General features: G+C 42.9%; 1 protein-coding gene across 2 annotated transcripts in view; it reads right to left on the bottom strand.

Annotated features, from left to right (window-relative positions):
- Positions 1-9730, bottom strand: part of RALGPS2 (Ral GEF with PH domain and SH3 binding motif 2) — a 162321-nt gene extending 152591 nt beyond the window's left edge. The window contains exon 1 of one of the 2 annotated variants that reach the window (XM_070384875.1): positions 9402-9730. The gene's annotated coding sequence lies outside the window, so the exon portion shown is untranslated. The remainder of the gene's footprint in view (positions 1-9401) is intronic. The other variant, XM_070384878.1, reaches the window with a different exon arrangement.
- Positions 9731-9987: the final 257 nt, after the last annotated feature.

The raw sequence follows: 9987 nt of genomic DNA on the forward strand, positions 1-9987 counted from the left end.
TAAAAGTTAGAAACAACCCAAGAGTTCCATCGAGAGACTGCTTAAATAAATTATGATGCACCCACAGAAAGTGATATGATGCAACCATTAAAAATGAAGGCAGATATGGCTGATTCGTGCTGATGTTTGGCAGAAACCAACACAATTATGTAAAGCAATTATCTTTCAATTAAAAATTAATTAATAAAAAACTGAAGGCAGAGAGAAACTGTCTTTGGAAATGATATAAGTATCCTTAAAAGTATACAAAGACTTTTTACATGAGCACCAGATTTTTTAAAGCTTATTTTTTTCATTTTTTTCTGGCTTGATGTGTTTTACTTTTTTTATTGAGATACACATAAACACTAAAATGTACTTATGAATTTTTACTATGTAGATGTGCATGTAACCACCAGTCAAATAAAGATATAGAGCATTTCCAGCACTCCAGAAGTCTTGCTGTGCTAGTTCCAACCCTTAACCACTACTTTGACTTCCAACAACAGAGATGAGTTTGACCTTTTCCTGAGCTTCAAGAAAAGAGGATCACACAGAACATACTCTTTTGTGTCTGATGTCTATCAATAGTTTGTGATATTCACCCATATTTGCTAAGTATAGCAGTAGTTCCTTCTTTTTCACTGATATATAGTATTCCAGTATAGAGCATACCACAAATTATTGCTACATTTTTCTGCTGATGGGCAACTGGCTTGTTTCCAGTTGGGTGCTATTACGGAAAACAAACTGCTGCATTTTTTCAGATTTCATAAATGTTTTATTTGTATTGTTTCTTATTTAGTTTTAGATATTTATATTGATAAAATAAATCAAACAATCCAGAAAAATATAATAAGAAAAAGAAAAAAACCCTGGTATCTCACCACATAGACAACTACCATTTTCTTTTCAAGATTTATGTTTATTATGTTATAAATGCTCTTTCTTCTATATCAAGCCCTTTTCCTTCAAGTTATTTTCTCCCTTCTTTCTCTCCCTCTTTTTTACCTAAGACCACCTAGGTAACAAATGTTTACATCTGGTGTGCAACATTTTTCAATCTTACAAGATCACTTATACTCTGTAATAAACATTGGATTTTTACTATTTTATTAAAATGGGATATTTTATACTTTTCTCTGTAACTTGCTTTTCTCAATTAAATATAATGACATTGCCTCATATCACTGATTATTTTTGCCATGTCTTGCTTTTTTAAACAGCTTTGAAATATAGGTCACATACCATACAATTTATCCATTTAAAGTACACAATTCAGGAATTTCCCTTGTGGTCCAGTGGTTAGGACTCCTGAGTTTTCACTGACAAGGCCTCACGTTCAATCACTGATAAGGGAGCTAAAATACGACAAGCCACACGGAGAGGCCAAAAAGAAAACGTATACAGTTCAATGGCATGTAGAACTATCAATGCAGTCAACTGTAGCACATTTTTAAAATCTTAAAAAGAAACCCTATACTCTTTAGGCCTTCCCATCCCCTACCTGCAACCTCACGCAATCACTAATCAGCTTTCTATCTCTACAGATTCCCGTTCTGCATGTTTCATACAAATGTAATCATATAATATCAGGCCTTTTGTGACTGCTTCTTTCACCAAGCATAATATTTTCAAAATTTACTGATGATATAACATGTATCGTACCTTACTCCTTTTAAGGGCTAAATAATAATCCCATTGGATGGATATATCACATTTTGTTTATTCACTTGTTGGGTGATAGACATTTGTGTTATTTCTATTTTTTTCCTTACAATGAATAATGTTGCCATAATCATTTGGGAACAATTTTTTTATGGAGACATGCTTTCATCTTCCTTGGGTATATACCTAGGAAAGAACTGCTGGGTCATAATGGTAACTCAACATTTAATCTCCTTAAGAACTGCCATACTATCTTCCAAAGAAGCTACATAATTTTATATTCCTGTTAGTGTTTGAGGGATCCAATTTCTCAACATCCACACCTATACTTGCTACATCACCAAACTTTTTAAATTCTAGCCCTTCTAGTAATGTGAAGGGGTATCTCATCACGGCTTGATTTCACTTCCCTTATACCAATCCCCAGGTCACGGACTGATATCTGTCCACGGCCTGTTAGGACTGGGCCACGCAGGGGGCTAGTGCGTGACGCTTCATCTGCTGTTTCCCACTGCTCACATTACTGCCTGAACCACCACCCCCAACTCCTATCCATGGAAACTGTCTTCCACAAAATTAGTCTCTGGTGCCAAAAAGGTTGGGGACCACTGTCTTACAGCTAATGATGCTGAGCATTTTCACAATGTAAACATGTATTAAATCATCATTCTGTATACTTTAAATGTCTTACACAATTTTGTCAATTATACCTCAAGAAAGCTGAAAAAAAATACATTTAATAACATTATATTTTCTCATCTCTGCATAATGTTCCTTTCTTTGTTAATGTCGATGATGTTAGTTAAAATATAAGTGTAATAAAGGCAAATGTTTTTGTATTTTTGTTTACAGCTGTATCCCCAGCACCAAGAACTATTCCTGGAACACAGAAAATGCTCCATGGCTTTTAAAAAATGAATAAGCAAATGATTTCTAAATCAAATATGCATTTGGGAAAAATTATAGTACTTTCTTTTGGCATTTCTCTACAAATGAGAAGTTATATAGGTCATGTTTGTATGTATAAAAACATATACACATATAAGTATACAGTACTTATATGTGAATAGTTCTGATGATTAATTTTAAAAAACCTCACCTGATTGTGGGGGGAGGGGGGAGACCTTTAGTAAGATATCATATTTAGTGAGATTTTAGAGATATTTCTATTAAAGCCAGGAACCTGAAATTTAGAATCATCTCTCTCAGGTAAGTGAGCCCTTAATGCTGACAAGCCAACACAATATATTCCTCTCCTCTATTCTCTTCACTTTTCCACTCTTTGATGGACAACTGTGTCATGTACTTTCCCCCTTGTCAAACTTCCGATACACACAACCTTTCTTCCTCACTCTCAGCTAATGATCCTGCTTATCATCCACTAACAGAAAACCTCAGATGAGAACTTCCTCAAGCCACCACCATCATGTCTGTCTGCAAATTCTGGTCTTCTCTCCGGACTCCTAGTAAAGCAACGGCTAATCCTTCCACCTGTGCTCAGACTGGGGTCAGCAAACCACGTGCCTGTGCTGTCTACGGCAGCTTCATGCTGCAAAAGCAAAGCTGAGTAGCAGTAACACATGGTACTGCCCACAAAGCCTACAATACTATTCAGCCCTTCAAAGAAAAAACTGGCTCAGCCTCCCACTAGATGATCACCTCTCCTCTCATCTAATACAGACACTGCTGGCTGAAGTGCCCAGTGAGTCCTGCGCAGAAGAAATGCGCTAAGACCCACACAAGACACAGAAGACAAGAGAGACACAGACTGATGACCAAGAAAGGATCTCAACAGACACCGGTCACGTAGAAAGGAAGAAGAAGATGAAAGGGCATAAGGCTTTTCAACAGCCACCTGAAGCTAGGTAATTACAGTACCACCCCTTAAATTCTGAAGGACAATTACTTCAGTTTAGAATCCCACACTGAGGCGGGCCAAATTATCAACCAGCTGTCAGGGTAGAAGAAAGATATTTTCAGCAATGCAAACGTCTCAGAAATTTCACCGCCTCAAACACTCTTTCTTGAAAGTTACTGAGGGATGTATTTCACCAAAACAAAGGGGTAAATCAGGGAAAGAGGAGGACAGGGATCCAGAGAACATGGACCCTAACACAGGGAAAAGGTAAAGAGAACCCCCAGGGTCACAAAGGGAAATCACAAGCTGATGCCCAGCAGAGTGAAGAGCCCCAGTGCTGATTTGGGCATAAGGACAGGGAACTCTGAGATATTTCTAATTAAAAAAAAAAAAAATCAAGTGATCAATCTGATGTGTTTGCACATACTGAGACAGTTCCTGGTGGGGGCGGGGTTGGGGGGAGACAAATAGGACACTAAGCAAAAAAAGAAAAAAAAGAAAAAAAATTTAATATTTATTTATTTGGCTGCAACAGGTCTTAGCTGTGGCATGCAAACTCAGCTGTGGCATGTGGGATCTCGTTCCCTGACCAGCAACGCAACCTAGGCCCCCTGCACTGGAGCACAGAGTCTCAGCTACTGGACCACCAGAGAAGTCCCCCCAAAATTTTAAATCCATGAAATACAATCATAGAATACTGCATAGTTCAACAGTAAACAGATACACAAAGTCATAATAATGTAAACTATAAACAACAAGTTACATAACTATATGTTACATTAGGAGATATAACGTAATAGGAGGTGACTGTATTAAGGAGATAAAGGGAGAGGAAGCTCAGCGGGCCTAAGAACCCTAAAGCATAGACTCATTTTCCAGAGGAGGAAACCAACAGATATCTAAAATTGAAAAACAAGTAATATCTTAAAATATGGAAATAAATATCAGAAAGAAAAAAAAACCAGCTAAATGTATCAAAAATAATTGTTCTAAAAGCAGGACCTGGGAGGGAAAATTATTCAGGGGGTGGGGTTTTCATTTTAAGTCTTACGGTACAACTTTCTTTTTAACTGCACAGGTGTATTATTTAAAGTCAAAAGTTAATGTGTTGTTGTTTTCAAGAAACATAACTAGTGTTTTTTGTATCATTTAGTATCAATTAATTCAACCACTCCACAAAGTTTATCTGGGCATTGACTGTGCCAGGCACTTTTCTAGGTGCTAGGAAGACATCAGCGAGTAAAGTCTTTGACCCTGTGAAGGACTTCAAGGAAGGTCCCTCCTTATATCCAGAGGGAAGCAGATAATAAGCAAATTAACATATGCTTTAATGTCAGATAAAGTACTGTTGTGAAGAGAAATAAAGATGAGGGTAGAGTGTGATGGGGCTGCTTTTTAGGCAAGGTTTTCAGAAAAGGGTTCTCCAAGAATGAACAACAAGGAAATAGAGCTCTAAAGGAAAAATCTGTTTGGAGAAAAGGTCATATAAGCAAAATAACAGAAGGGTATCAATTAAGCTCAAGGTGAGGGCTTCATTTTCAAGCCTCTCATACACCAAAGCCATGTGTCATTCAAAAGCCTGTATCAAAGTTCCCTGTGGTAGCACACATAAGCTGCCAGACACCTTCAAGCTGAGTCCTATGAACACTGCTTCCTACATCCCTAACTAGCCATTACTGACTAAAGGGACTCACTAAATATATACTCAAACTTTCTTCTTTCCATAGAATAGGCAGATGCCACATATTTCAAATTTCAGTGTTTTTATTCCTATGACATGGTTAAAAGGTTTCCTAAACCAAAAGTTCAAGATGTTAATCAAGAAGGACTCCAGATTAATTTCAAGCTACTGAAATATGTCACGTCCAATCTTTATTTTCTCACTGAAGAAAATCCGTAAACCAACGGGAGTAAGACATATTAAAAAAAAAAAACAAAAAACAATTTAGAGGGTAATTTATTCTCCAAGAAATCTCACTCAGGTTAAGCCAGAGTTTCAGGCTATCTGAATTATCTTTTTATTGAAAACTGAGTGAAGCTATTTGCTTTATTCTATATACAGTTGTTATACAATAAAAACTTCACATTCAGAAAAGAAGATTAATTTTAATACATCTTATTCTCAAAACATTTATATCATTAAAAGTAGATCCAAACTGTCTTTTTTTATACAGCAATAAAAAGCAGAACTTTTAGATTCTAAACAGGTCTAATTAAATCTCAACTAACAGTTGGGTTTAGAGTTTAAAAGTTATTTAGAAATTTCTGGAAAGGCAGGCTAGCAGCTATACCGTATGCTGAACTGCAGCAGTGGATGTGGATGCTCCCCCATCAACACTCCCCAGGTGGAGCATCACACTGTAGTAAGAGCTAAGGCTTGGGTTTAGGTTCACTGCTTGCTCGTTGGTGTACTCACATTTTCAAACCCATTTCCTCAGCTCAAAATGGAGATGATAATACCTACATAAGGTCAATGTTCTGGGCCTCCCCGGTGGCTCCATGGTAAAGAATACGCCTGCCAATGCAGGAGACAGGGACTCCATCCCTGGGTGGGGAAGATCCCCTGGAGGAGGGCACAGCAACCTACTCCAGTATTCTTGCCGAGAAAATTTCATGAACAGAGGAGTCTGGCAGGTGTCACAAACTGTCAGACATGACCAAAGTGACTGAGCACACGCACAAGGTCAATGTTAATTGCTGGCACTCCTGTAAATAAGAAGTACCAACATATTTAAGAATCAACAGTATATTAAAAAGTTTTGTAATCTGCAAAGGTCCCTGGGTCAGGATGATCCCCTGGAGAAGGAAATGGCAATCCACTCCAGTGTTCCTGCCTAGAGAATTCCAGGGACGGGGGAGCCTGGTGGGCTGCCATCTATGGGGTCGCACGGAGTAGGACACGACTGAAGCGACTTAGCAGCAGCAGTATATTAAAAAGTTTTGTGATCTGCAAAGGTCCCTGGGTCGGGATGATCCCCTGGAGAAGGAAATGGGAACCCATTCCAGTATTCTTCCCTGGGAAATCTCATGGACAGAAGAGCCTGGTGGGCTATATAGTCCATAGGGTCTCAAAAGAGTCAGACATGACTTAGCGACTAAACGACAACAATAATTTGTGACAAACTATACCAGTGTTTGTCATATTTTAAAAAGAAAAATTTCCGTCAGAATTCTCTGATTTAGCGATAACAGTTATTACATTCTAAGGAAGAACAATAGGACCTTGGTCCACTCACACATACACAGCCAGAGGAAGAAAAAATTTAGGGAACGATTTAAAAAATTTAGGGAAAAAAAGAATTAGACTCCCTTAAAAACAAGTGCCAAGAAAAATATTTTTAGCAAACATCTCATTTAACTATATAAACCAAAAGTATAAAGCTGTCTAACCACATGTAAACTGTGCATCATGTGACTTAAGGTAGAGTGTTTATTTTGGGGAACCAGACACCCAAAGTACATAAACATCAGTGTATTTTTAAAATAACTTGTCTTGATGCTTTTGTTCACTCAGTAATAATACCCACTATCCTTAGAAGGAAAAACACAACAAATATCCTTAACCAAAAAAACTCTTCAGAGGAGTTTTTACTTCTTAAAGTTGTAAACTAATGCTAAATAGTGTTATCTGACAATCTGCCTACCTACCCTTTAAGCTCCATCAGGGCACAGACCTATCCTTTTCTCTGTTGTATCACCAACAACTAGGCAACTAACTGGCACCAAGTAGAAAACGAATAAACGTGTGGAATGAATGAATGAATGTACAAACTGGGCCTCTGGACAAAAGTGCCTTAAACTGCAACAGAACAATTTCACTTACACATATACCCATCATTCACTACAAAAAACTGCTGTCTCAGCTCTAATGACAGGTACTAAACCGAAAGAGACATGTACTAGGTACATAAACACACACAAATACACTACTCACATATATGATAAAAGAACATCAAGTATCCACAAGGTCAGTTTTAAAGTAATTATATTTTCTCTCAGGACATTTTGGTCAGTTCTTGCTGATAATCAAAGAATGTATCAGAAAAGCGTATTGCAATCTGGAATGATTTAGGCAAAATGAACAATATTTCCAGAGTTCCATTCTCAGTGTTTTAAAGTCAAATTTCTTAATTGAATGAAAGGTGGAATAAAATGGGAAAAAAAAAAAAAAGGTAGATCTTACCATTTCAAAATAATGTCCTTGCATTTGGTCTGTAAGCTAATAAAACAAGTACTTTTCCAAATCTTTGAAGCTAGACGATAAACTTTATGCCTACAAAGCTTGAGTAAGAGGCTTTTATTAAAATAATACCGTTTGGATAAGATCCTTCATAATTCTAAAGTCTCCAGGAAGATATGCAGCAGTAACAGTAACACACATTATTTATGATTCTACAGCACTGTATAACCATAATTATCTGGATGGAATAGGCTTTTAGAGCCAGCAAGCTATGATCTATGACTGTAATACTATGCTGCTCAGATCCAAAAGTTTCCCAAAATTCTGATGGTCATCTTCAAAGAGACAGAGCTGGCTTGATGGTGAATACAGAAAAACACCAAGATCAATTCACAAACACCGGTACGAAAACAAAGCTCTCTATAGCAACTACAGTGTCGAAATTTTAAAATCCTGGGCATGTAAAAGATAAAGCTCAATTAACTGCTGACTGTATTTCCTTCTTAACCATCTTAAAGGCCAGGTACTCTGTATTTCTTTTCAGAGCTTTCTTCAACAGAAATTTAGTGTTTCAATGGCCCCCTCCTCCACAGCTAACATCAGTGCCCTTTCTTCCTCCTCCCTCAACCCTCCTGGGTAAAACAAATTAACATTTGTACTAAGGTACCTCCTATCAGCTCGCAGCTTCTTCCCAAACACGCCCACGTACAGTGAAACTGGACTGCGTCTACACAACATACAGCTACAGGAAAAGAGCTTTGATGGGGGCATGTGGGGGCATAATTTAGCTCAGCACAGGTTTAAGGTTATTTTCCAGATACAGATAACAGCTCCTCACTCCTGGCTCAGGTTTCTCTCAAATCACCTCCAAAGCATGGTGTTTATGAGCCTACCTAATCCGATACTGCAATGGAATCCCGGATATTTGCAGACAGATATCCCCGCTCTGCAAGTGTTTGATCAGACCCCTGGGGGAACCTCTTATTTTTTATTTTTTCAGTACGCCCGCTCCTAGCAGTACAGCACACCCGATCTCCGGCAGCGGCGCCGGCCCCGCGTCCCGCCGCGCGGGGCCAGCGCAAGACCGGTCCCTCCGGGTCCGAGTCGGCGGGCGACTCGGGCTGCTGGCCGCTCCGCAACAGGTCACCCTGACCGCGAGAGTGCGGGTCCGCAAGGCGGCCAGCCGGGCGGCCGGGCTTCTGAGGCGCAGCTGCGAGGGCTGGGGAGGGGGTGTGGCCCGCCTCGGCGGGTTCCGGCTCCCGGAGCCCCGGCTCCGCTCACCTGAAGAGAGGCTGAGGTGCCGCTGGGCGCCAAGGCAGCGCGGGCGGAGGCCGGGGGCTTCCGCCACCCAGGGGAGAAGCGAGGGGAGGCGAGACGGGCTGACCCCCGGCCGCAGGACAGGGAGCCGGAGCGGGGACCCCATGGCCGCCTCCTGACGCCGAAAGCGAGCTGCCGAGGGAGGCGCGGCCCTGGGTTCCAGCCCCCTCCTCCCTCAGCCCAAGCCCCGCAACCCCCTCTTCTCGACGAGGGCGAGCAGTCCCGGGGCCCGCGGCCGGGCGAACGACACACACCGCAGCGCCCCAGGCGCCGCCATTCCCCGCGATGCCGCCGCCGCTGCTGCGGCTCCGCGCCGCTCTAGGGTCGCAGCGCACCCACCTTCCCTCCCCCGCACCGCCCACCGAGACTCCGCTCCAGGCCCGCGGCGAAGGCACCGACCTGTGCAGCCCCGGCAAACGCCTCGGAGGTTGGAAGGACGGCGCGGGCCTCGCGTTCCGCCGTTTTGCCGCCGCCGCCGCCGCCGCCGCCTAGGGTAGCGCTCAGCGACCGGAGCAGTCTGCGTCTCTCATTCAGCGCCGGCCGCCGCCGCGGCCGCTCGGGGGAGGGGAGTGAGCTGGATCCACCCCGTCCGCGCCGCGGGTGGGGGAGGAGAGCGGGCCGGGCGGGGGCGCGCTCCGAGCAGGCGGGGCGGAGCCGCGCTCGTGCACCAACCGAGCGCGCTCGCGCGGGCCCCGAGCGTCGCGGCCGGCGGGGGTCTTCCCGGCGCGCGCTCCCGCCAGCGGCTCCTTTGCCGGGCGGAGCCCAACTGTCCCCGGAGGCCCGGGGCCGCGGCGCGCGCCCACAGCCGCAGTCCCTCCGCCTCGAGCCCGCCGGAAGGAGGGGCCGCTACCAGCCAAACGAGGGGGCAGGGAAGGATTGGAGGGACGCACAGGTGGGGCCTCCGCAGCAGCTGGGCCACCGGCTCCCCGCGCCCGGCCCTCCGCGGTGAAATCCGCTGCGGTGGCCGCCTCTTTCAGCGCCCGGC

The sequence above is a fragment of the Bos mutus genome, chromosome 16, assembly GCF_027580195.1.
Source record: "Bos mutus isolate GX-2022 chromosome 16, NWIPB_WYAK_1.1, whole genome shotgun sequence".
NCBI lineage: Eukaryota > Metazoa > Chordata > Mammalia > Artiodactyla > Bovidae > Bos > Bos mutus.